Source organism: Vespula vulgaris, chromosome 8 (assembly GCF_905475345.1).
Source record: "Vespula vulgaris chromosome 8, iyVesVulg1.1, whole genome shotgun sequence".
Taxonomy (NCBI): Eukaryota; Metazoa; Arthropoda; class Insecta; order Hymenoptera; family Vespidae; genus Vespula; species Vespula vulgaris.
Window position 1 is genome coordinate 6772150 of NC_066593.1, and position 11488 is coordinate 6783637.

Below are 11488 nucleotides of genomic sequence, written 5' to 3' on the forward strand. Positions count from 1 at the left end.
AAAGTTCGTAAACGAAAAAGAGAAGAACTTTTCTTTGAGTCGCGTCAAGTCATAATAGCCTTTCATTTAATTACGATCCAATAATAATATCTGATATAAAAGCCCGTCTGCTTATCGTATAGAAATAATATAAGAATGCTCGTAAATAACAGCGGTAATTGAGTATGGATCGGGCTTTTAACGCTCTCTTTCTCTCTTTCTCTCTTTTTCTTCCGCTCTCACAGAAATCGAAGAAATCGAAGGGTTGAATTGTGAATGAGAAAACGAAACGTATGAGAGAATGTAGAAATGGAGGAAGGAAAGGGTCGTAAGTTTAACAGCAAGTCCGAACCTATATTTCGCTTAACAAAAGTCAACGATCTTTTTCTAAATGTACAAAACATCGCCTGAAGCAACTAATAGAAGGGATAATGACCGTCTTGAAATAAATTCCATCTGCCTACGTAAGCTATTATATTTATTGACTTCGCACGAACTGGTATACGAAGTTGGTAAGGTAAAAGAGAGAGAGAAAGAGAGAGAGAGGGGGAGGGAGAAAGATAGACAGATAAGAGAGGGGAGATCGGGTAAGATCAAGTTCAAGATCGAAGATCGATGATGGTATCGAGAATAAAGGAGGGAGATAGAGGAAAAAATTTTTTTTCGGTGAGTGGATCCTCTAGGCCAAGGTCTTTTATACCAAAATTTATATTCATCCAGTCGATCGGCTTGACTTAGGCACACCTTATCTTCGAACGACGTGTTCCAAATTACACAGTACCCACAGTTTGTTGCGAATTTAATAACTTTTGCTTCTACGAGCGAGAACATTACGCGTTACACTCTTTCTTTTTTATTTTTTTGTATTCGTTATTAATCCCTATAATCCATGATATAAGCTAATAATATCTACTTTCCGTTGACCAATTGAAAATTCGTTGGATATTAATATATAGAATTGTTAATTTAATATTATAGAAAAGATTACAGTTTCATAAAAAAATGTCTTCTTTTAAAATTTAGCTATGATTTTTATACAATTTCTAATTTCTATATAATTCAAGATAATCATGTTTTTTTTTTATCTTGTGTTTATCATCTTTCTTATTTTTCTCTTGCTTCACGTGTCCATTTACTAGGAAGAAACTCGATCCATGATAATGGAAGGAATAATGAAAATAAATAAAACAATTATCTAGCCGCGAAGAAAATGTCAATAAATTTTTAGAAAATGGTATAAAAATGTACAAATGTAAAATATATTATATTGAAAGAGCTAGATAAGCAGATTGCATCATCTAAGTGTGCGTGATTCTCGATTCGAAATCTTTTCGAACTTCACGCTCGATAGACTTCGTATATAGATAGTTACAAGTACTCGTTTGCACTACACGCTCGATTAATTTGATACTTGAACGCCCAAAGAAGGCGAGGATGCAATTGAGAGAAGAGGAAAATCACTTTCGATCGTTGGAGATTCGCTCGCGATTCATTATCGTATCATGACTGCAACCACGTATCATGAATACAACACGGCCATATAAATCTTTGAATCTCGTTCATTCATTTACCTGAAACAGCAAAGAGTTTCTTTAAAGAGTTGTCTCATTAAAGGAGGACGAACATGAGTATACGTAAATGATGGTCGACTATTTCTATCTCTTTTTTTCTTTCTTTCTTTCTTTCTCATAAAAACTATCCAATGATATCGTGATTTATCGATACTACAAACAATATTCATTGTACATAAAAGCGTTAGAATAGTGTCCTACATAAGTAAACATTTTGTTTAAACACTCGTTTTAATAGTATTGTATTATCGTTAATTATATATATATATAATATCGATTTCGGATATTAATGTTTATAAAAAAGTGAAATGTATTCTATCGGTCTTTAGTAAGTTTAATTTTATATACAAGTTTAAGAAAAGAGAGGAAAAGAGAAAGAAAGATAAGGTGAAATGTAATTGATATTCAATGAAGGGAATACCAAAAGGTAGTCGAATCAGTGGTTAACCGTAGCTGCCGCTCCATAAAATCCCCACGTGATCCATACCACGTGATCAACACTGGTTCGAATTTCCTTATTGGCTCCTTCGTTACAAGTGTTTCTCGCGCAGGTCCTGTGACCCGTAATGCAGCATCCTTGCCAAGTACGTGCGCTCAACAAACCGCATCGAGCATACCTAAAAATAACTTCTGGCTGTTCTCACCGTCCTGTGAGAAAAGATGCCTTATCAGGGATTTTCGTTAATATAATCCTAATATACACAGATATATCTACTATTTGTTACTTTTAATTAAACTAAATCTAAAAATTTAATCATTCTATCCTAGGATTCCTAAAATATCTATAAATCATAGTATATACACAAAAACGATACAGTATTTCATAATTAAAAGCAATAAATTTATGAATATTTAAGTAACTAAGTTATCAATTGATTGCTCGCAGACTAAATATATAGATATATGACATATTTACATTATCAAATCGTTTGGAGTAAGCGTCGAGATTATATAAAAGCTTGAGAAAGCAAAAAGGAATCTCGACAAGTATCTCCGGAAGAAACTTCACGAATGGAATTCTATGTTGTCTGGATTTTGAGTCGAGTCGTCGTCCTCAGCCTCGAATGTGTGTCAATGGATTTGTCGTTGTTTCGTTCGTTCCTTATCGGACACACCCACTCGATTATGCGAACTTGTGTATACGTTATGGAAGAGAAGTAGGTGGAGATGGTTGATCGTAACGATCGATGACGACAACTTCCTCTGGGTATCGGAAAAGAGAAGGAAGGAAGGTTAACTTTCATCGCGTTCTTTTCTGTCACCCCTTTCTTCGTGGCTGCTTGAAAAAAAAATCGTGCCGACCGTTGTAACGAGAGGCGGCGAAGGAATCTGGAAGTAACGTTATCCTTTCTCGGTGGAATCCCCAAAAGGATGGTAAGAAAAAGGAAGGAGCGAGAGAGTAAGAAGAGAAATAAAAGAAAAAGAAGAGAAGGAGAAAAAGAAGGGCCCACCTTTGCAACTAATTTGCACGTGAGCTCGTGTCATACTTCTTTATCAGCCTGAAATAGTCGAGCAAGAGGACCCACAAAATCATTTTCGATGTACCGTTATTCGCGAGAGTATTGTCGTCATAAAAGTGTTTTCGTCATCGACCTAACAAGCTATCCTACTTCTTTCATTTTTACATTCGCCTCTTCGTTCAAACGTCTACGATATCGATCGAACGGATATTCCCAAAATCGGAGTCGTTTGTCATCGTCGAAAATAGTCTTTATCATTCGTAGCTGACGTAATAAGTACCTATATTTCTTTTCTTATTAGTAGCTATATTTATTTTATAAGTTTGACAAAATTATAGGAATAAGAAACGTTTTCATATTATATAAACAAATATTTATATAATACCATTAGCAATAATATTCTAGTGTTATATTTCTCTCAGCATTTTTCTGAATTTACAGTGAACATAAGCAGGATCGAAAAAATAATGGTAATGAGTTTTCATTATCTTAAGATAAACATCGACTGCTTTAAGCGCTGGATATATTAAGGATCGCATGAAAAAAGCTACCGAACTAAAAACCTCGACACGATTATAAAAATATATCGCCAGTAAGCGAACGGACATCTCATCAGGATGTACGGTACTTCAGAAAAAAATTTCTGCAAAAGGGGATGAAAATGCTGAGTAACAAGTTCTCACATTCACGAGTTGGTTGGTTTCTTCCTCATCTGAAATAAAATTAGAGATCTGACAAGTTCTCACGAATGAATACGCAAATCTATCTTCTTTTTTCTTTTCTTTATTTTTATTAGAATAGAGATGCTCGAGAAAAGAAGACTTTCAAAGATAATTAACGACCATTAATCTCGATCTGTAATTCATCTCTCAACACTTCCGTCCATTAAAAATGAATACCGATAAAATTCAACTTCTTTTCTATCAAAATGATAACATCGTAGATCCAATTATATCTGACATAATCGAATTTTAAGTATGATATTAAATAGATATCTTATGTAAACCTGTTAGTTCAGGAAGGACAGGTAGATTCGAAAATCAAATTATACAATTATATAAGGAATTTCTTTGACATTAATACACTTTTTAATAAATATGTCACGCTGTAGACATCGTTGATCTTTAAGATCAATTTCGATAGGAGCTCGAGGTTTTAAGATCCCAACCTTTCATGACTGTTGGTGCATAGTCAACTTTTTGAATACGAATGACTTGCCGAAACCGGCCCTGGGCCTGATACTCCAAGATGCAAATGTCATCGTTTGACTTTTTTTACTTCTCTTCTCCTGTCTCTCTCTCTCTCTCTCTCTCTCTCTCTTCCGAGTCAAGTCGTTCGTAAGAATATTCCGTTATACTTTGTCCAAAAGTTGATACGACGTCGTCGTCGTCGTCCAATGCAACGTTCAAGTAACCGAGTACGCGTGACTAAATAAATTTCATCGGGCAAAGCTGATCCGACACGGTGCATATTTATATTCGTTGTTGGTCTTGCACCATCGCCATACATTTCTTCTTTGTTTGCTTTTGGTATCTGCGTTCTAACGTGTTTATTAAAGTGGTTAATGTTCGAAACTTCATGTTGATATCTTGTTGGAAATTTATTTGATCGATGATTTTATCGAACTTACTGTACGAAAATTGCTGATAATATTCACGGTAGTTTATTTTATAAGACGCAAGATGAAAGGATTCGTGACAATATAATTTATATCATCAAATCGATCTTTTCCCTCTGTCTCTTTCTCTTTCGTATAACTATAATAAAGAGTAACTATAATAAGGAATCTTGAGAAGACAAAGTTGAGCTCGTTAAAATGATTTAATATTCTTGGAATAGTTCTAGAGATATTGTAACTGCAAATAGAAAGAGAGAGAGAGAGAGAGAGAGAGAGAGAGAGAGAGAGAGATAGAGAGAGATAGAGAGAGATGCACTAATCTTGCTAGCGTGAGATCTCATTAGCGTGCTTTTATAGAAAGCACTTAACTAATAAACTACCGTAAATCTTGTTATAGCTCGATGCGAGTCAGGACATCGACGAACGAAGTAAATTTTTGCCATTTTATCGTGTTAAAGTGATTCATAACGTCAACATAAATTAGTAATTTCAGACATAAGTTATTATCATTATTAAAGAATTCGGAAATAGAACTTACATAATTTACTTATTTACAATTAATGATAGAATTTATTTCTAAAAATAATAAGATAGTTTTCTATATATTTTCTCTTTTGGACATTTTTAATGTCAAAAACAATTCTTACTGATTATTTAATAATCCTCGACAATCGATCAGCCTAATCTGTGCTATTTCTTTCGTAATAACACAGTTGAACACGCTGTTTAGCATTTTTATCGTGTTTTCGCACGTGGTCCTATCTCATTCAGTATAATATATTAACGAATTATTATAATTTATCAGAACTTTGCAAAGGGTTGTATCGAAAAATCAAGCTCTCGATAAGTCTAACATTTTTTCACATTTCTCTCTTTCTTTCTATCATTTTCTTTCTTTACTTGGTATCGACATTTCTCGCTTGCTCATTTATTTCGTTCCGTTATATTAATCGTATGTATCGCAATAATGACGCCATGTTTACAACGGTGGACTTTTTATATCGATATACGAGAAAAAAATAGAAAAGAAGATAGCAGTCATTAGTAATTCAAGCGGAACTTGCAAAACAGTTGTTCAAGATACGTCATATTGATTAATCTTTTTGCCTTCGGCAAAATACCAAAAATTACTTTTTCTCTTTCTCTCTCTCTCTCTCTCTTTCTGTCTCTGTCCTTGTGGCTATGTACCAATATAAAAATTGAAAATTATATTATCTTCGATACTTCTTTTACTTTATTTACAACTAATTATTATTTTACGTTTTTATTTCTTGAGGAAAAAGTTTAGTTGTAAAATCTGGTATTAGAAATGTTTGATGACTATAACGTATAACTATCGAAAATATGAACGTACAACAGGATATCGTTCTCTGACAATATTAATTAAATGTTATTGTCATTCCTCCATTATATTAATCAGATATAAATATCATACGTGTTTTGTAGAAATGACAATAAAAGATACAAAAAGATATAACGTCATATTAACGTTCGAATCTCAATCGTTTCTTACTTTCTTGAAGAATTTTCTTGCGTCATAAATGAACATGTATCCTTAAACGATTTCGTAGACAGTTCTTTTTTATCAATATATCAGACAATTCTCTGTTTTTTACACTAGTATTTTATTCTCACTTATATGTAGGAACATATTTATCATTCTATGGTTCGATAGAATTTTGAAATATACTTTGAGAAAAGAGTAGCAAGACAAGCTAGTCTTAAGTTAGACGGTATGTTACTGACGTTAATAATACCGGACGCAAGACAGCATAGCCATGATTAGTCGTGATTCAGTCGACCTTGGTATGTCGATAGATCGAAATTACCGGAGAAGGAATAACAAAGAACACATAAAAATCAAATAAAATATATAAGTAACGTAAAATTAAAGGAAAAACTAGAAAGAAATGGATAACAAAGTTATTTACATTCTATTCGATAAAGAATCAAAATTTGTTAATTCGCTGATTTCTTCTGCAGCAAGAAAAGATAGAATTTTCATTGATAATACGTTATATTATTCTTAAATAACAAAGTTAAATATTTTAACAAATGTAAAAATCGATTCTAACTTTCGTAAGATTGTTATCTTTAGACATATTATCATGCACACGAAAGAATGCAATTAATAGGTATTACTCATCGAAAGAACATTCTACATCGAATGAATTTTTACAACAAAACAATTGTCGTTTCATCAAATATATTATTTTCTTATGGATTCATTTTTTACATAAATCATATCTTTAAATTAAAAAAAAAAAGTAAAGAAAAGAGGAATTATGTTTGAAGATGATTTTTACGCTGGTAATTCGCCATGATGAATTTCTAGCGTTCCAAGCTCATAGTAAGAATTATGAGATCACTCGGCCATTCAGATCGCTCGAATGGATTAGAACGAAAAACTGTTGTGTCGCGGCTGCGGATTCTAACGACACCGTGAAAAATGTGAAGAATGTTGAATGAATCTTTCACGAAGGAAGGTCCGGTGTGCGCGGAATAAATGAATAAAAGCGTTCCTCGACCCGTAGAATCTATCGGTTATACGATTTAACCGATTGATTTTTGTTAGTGCCAGAATCATTCTTAGCCTTCTCTTGTCTCTCCGTTTTCCTTATTCTATTACTTAAATTATTTACCGTTAGTGACACTTAACAATTCTCGTATCATCGTGAAATATATATATATCAAAAGAGAACGAACATTTAATCAAGAGACAACATTTTCCTTGAAAAATAGAAAACTCATTGTTAACGATCGATTATGAATTAATTTTAATTTAAAAACGATAAAATGTGACAAATGATTCATTTTTTGAAGACTATCACATTCGAGGAAAGTTATTAACGAGTTCCAAAGCTGTTTTTAGAAAGGCTCAATGGCTTCTTTTTTTAATTTTTTAGATACTTTAATTAGCCGTTTATCTTGGCTTGTTTTACACACGGAAAACTTTTATCTTTCGTGGCGAGAATTCTTTCGTCGGTACGAAAGCTTTTTTATCAGACATTAAGAAGGAGAAAAAAAATAGAAAAAGAGAAAGACAGAGAGAAAGGGAGAGAGAGAGAGAGAGAGAGAGAGAGAGAGAGAGAGAGAGAGAGAGAGAAACAGGGAAAGAGGAGAGAGAAAGAAAGCTACTCGCTTAATTAGGAGTTATGGTAATCGTTGGGCTTTACCCAACCTCGCGTATACGGATTAATGTGCCATGAGAGTCATAATGTCGTTGCAATTAGACACTCGATAAAACGATAATGGACAAATTAATTTTCGGAGATGGTTAACACGATGATGGGTCGATATCATGTCTTGTATTAAATTATGTACTATTTTTGGTAAAGAAAAAGAATGTTCATAAGGATAAATTTCGTGATTCGTCCTAATATTTTTATGACCTCGAATTCAAGAGTCGATTGATTCCTCATTTCCTTTTCCTCACAGCCTTGCTCCTTTCTATCTTTCATGCAATAATTACAGTGTTTATTGCAAAATTCTAATGCGGTGAAAACGCAAAAGGTATTCTTCGGCATCGAAAAAAGATATCTTGAAATATATTAAACAAATATACGTCATTTACGCATCTTTAAGGTTACGAATTCATTCCTAACACTTGTTTTCAAACATGATGTACGTGTATTTTGAATCTCTTCGGGAAGTCTTTTCTTTTCTTTTTTTTTTCAATCGTGATCAGCATCTCGATAAATAGCGGTAAACCGATCGATCGTAAAACATGATATCTCATGCGAGAGCGAAGACAAGTTACATTTTTGCCACCGTATAAATCTCCTGTCATCCTGTCTTATTTTAACCAAAAGATTCTGTTTCTTTCTTTCTCTTTCTTTTTCTTTTCATCCTGACGACGGACACTGATTACACGTCCTTATACCTGAAGATGTTTAGAGAACGTACGATACCAAAATTTACATATCGTCAAGCATCGTTAGAATGGCAAATTAGCGGCCGGAAAAGGCAGTCCTTTTTTGTTGGACTAAACTTTACTTTAAATCGTTCGACATCTGTTCTCGTATTTTACCTTGATTCAAGAAAAGAATTTTTTCAGAATCGTTTCTTCGCATTGTTGTGAGTAATGAGATCGAAAAAGTTGATGAACAAAAATTGAAAAAAATTATCGGAGTGTAAAAATAATAAAATATTCGAAAAGGAGAAGAAAGTCTTGACGTATAATTTGCGAGAACGAAAGAATTTCAAGAAACATCGCTAATAACATGGTCTTTATCTTCTCAGCTTCTTTGCGTAAAACCCAGGAACGGTGAAACGGAGTAAACGACGAGATTCTTAGAAAAGAGTAACGTTAAAGCAACCCCAAGAGTAACTCGGTAATAAACAAAGGCCATTAAACTTACTCAGGCATAGTTGTATATCTGTAAGTGCGGGAGGTAAATTGTACAGGTGCAGGAAAGTTAAATTTTTGTTTAAACTTGGTAAGGTAGAAGGTTTATTTTTGTCACCCGCTTCGTTAATTACATTTGGTGTAGGTACATTCGCAACGTACGTGCGAGGGAACCTGAATCACAGGAGTCTCGGAATGGCAAAAATCTGAGTTGAGATGAGAGAGAAAGAAAGAGAGAAAGAAAAAGAGAGAAAAGGGAAGAGAATGAGAGAGGAAGGTGGTAAACGTTCGTACGAATGGATGGGAAAAGAAAGGAGAGAGAAAAAATGCAAAGAGATGCAAAGAGGTAGTCCGGCTTATTTACAAGTTCTGCTTGCTTTCAAGAGCTCCCGCCAAAGAAAAATACCGCTTCGAGTTTCTCGATACGAGGTGAATGAGAGAGATAAAGAAAGAATGCGTGCGTTATCAGTTTTCATTTCCATTCGTTACTCATCGGATTCATCATCGGATATGTACTCTCATTGATTGTATAATTATATCGCAAACATTTTGCATTAGACAAAACAAAGTCCGAGAAACTTTTTTATCATTATAATATTTTATAAAGTCGCGAAAGTTGATGCTATCCAGTTCTTGTTTTAGTAGGTAACAAGGAGCACGAAGGTTTGAGGAGTACTAAATAATCTACAGAAAAAGAGGGAAACGAAGAGAGAAAAGAAGAAAAAGAGAAGAAGGTTGATTCTTCCGCATCGAGAGAAAAATCGTAAGGACGTCTGAATCGGTTGTCCCTTGAGAGAAGGAATAATTCATGGATACTTCTCGTGCATTCTTTCGTTTGTTCGAGCATTTCCCTTCGGATAGGACCGAAGGACGTACTTCCGCGCTTTATTCCGCAGCTCGTTAATTCAATCTTCCTTCCTTCCTTCCTTCGTTGCCTCCCCACAAGAATCCACAAGACAGGACAGGGGATTGCCATAATCGTCACTGAACAACAAGGGGGTAAAACGTGCCGTCAGAATTTTTCACCGTCGACATTTATGGTAAGCGCATCTTGAGATACGGTCCATTGTACGATCCTCTTCTACTTTCCTGTCCCTCTCTCACTCTCCCTATGTGTTTATTTTGCGTATATGAAACAAGATCGTAACTAAAGTTAAAAAACTAAAGTAACTAAAACTTAAATGAGTTATCATAACGCTTAAAGCGAGAATAATTAATATTAATTGTGATAATCATAATATAATACTTACCGAGTATAGATGTATAATGTACAAACTCTAGATTCAATTTTATTGCTTAAACATTTTCTATTCTAATTTCGAGATTTCGTTCCACCCGAGAAAGAATTTTTTTGATAAATGTTTCCTCTTTGATACTTATAAGAAATACGTACTCTATAACGATTCTATCCTTCGAGATCGTCGACGATAAAATCACATGAATCCACTTTCTTCCGGTAATTCTCTAGGATTTTCAAACTTCTTCTTTCTTAATATGAGAAGCTTTAGACGTTAAATTGAAGAGTTTACTTTTGATATCGAAATATAATATCATAAACGCCCACCACGTTCAAACTCTCGAGTAAAATCACCTACGTGACGGAAAACGAAGATATTATGTGGAAATCAAAAAATTATAAACTTCGATAAGAATTAATATTGTATTCTCAACGTGAACAAATAAGTTAATGACCGATCGTAATAATAAATATTTAATATAAGAATGAACGACGAAAAAAAATTCTTTATTGGAGTAAATCACCCTTGAAAAAAATAACCTCCGTGAAAATAATACGACCCTGAGGCACACGTAGGAGCAAAAGGAAGTATCGGTATCTAGTAAATAAAATGCTTCCGTTGCACTTCCCTTCGCCTCGTAGCATTTAACCTTAACGCGAACGTGCTGGATATAAAAGGGATAAAAGAAAAGGGAAGAAAGAAGAATAATAAGAATAAAACGAAATAAAAGGATAAAAAATAAAAGTGCAGATACAAAATTCCCACGAGGCGCCTCGTTATATACATCGTGCGAGCGCCGGTTCTTACCGTCGATGATCGTTGATAATGATAATGATAATCATCGTGGTTTCTTTTGCAGTAAAACCAACCCGACGAAAGAAAGCAACGGTTTGATCGTGATCTCTTGTTCGCACGTGACCGCCCACAAGACGATCTCGCGAACTCCTTCATCTATCTATCTTTTTTCCTATCCTTCTTCCACCAACTCAGTTCTTCTTCCTTTTCCTCTTGTTCTCCTCTTCCATGCGTTTCCTCCGCGAAGTTGAACGAACTGTTGTCGCATCGGCCACTGACCGTCGTCCTTTTCGCCGTCCTCCATGAGTCAAACATGGACTTTGGTAATTTGGTTAAAGGAGTTCTCTTCCTGTGATCAATTTGAGACGATTCTTTCAGATTTTCAAAACAGGCTTTTACTTACGTGAAAATTATTCTTGAAATTTACCTGCTTTTAAACGTGATTTTTGCAAAGAAAATAACGTTTTTCAAAAATCGAA

At 34.2% G+C, this 11488-nt stretch overlaps 2 long non-coding RNA genes across 2 annotated transcripts; one reads left to right on the forward strand and one right to left on the reverse strand.

The window, feature by feature from the left end:
• Window positions 1–1104: 1104 nt before the first annotated feature.
• Window positions 1105–6294, reverse strand: LOC127065530 (uncharacterized). Its single transcript, XR_007782117.1, has 4 exons — window positions 6142–6294; window positions 2467–2753; window positions 1972–2198; window positions 1105–1550 (listed from the first exon to the last, which is right to left on the reverse strand). It is a non-coding gene; the product is annotated as an uncharacterized LOC127065530 (long non-coding RNA).
• Window positions 2830–10857, forward strand: LOC127065529 (uncharacterized). The gene is made up of 3 exons (XR_007782116.1): window positions 2830–3705; window positions 8871–9405; window positions 9619–10857. It is a non-coding gene; the product is annotated as an uncharacterized LOC127065529 (long non-coding RNA).
• The last annotated feature ends 631 nt before the right edge of the window (window positions 10858–11488 follow it).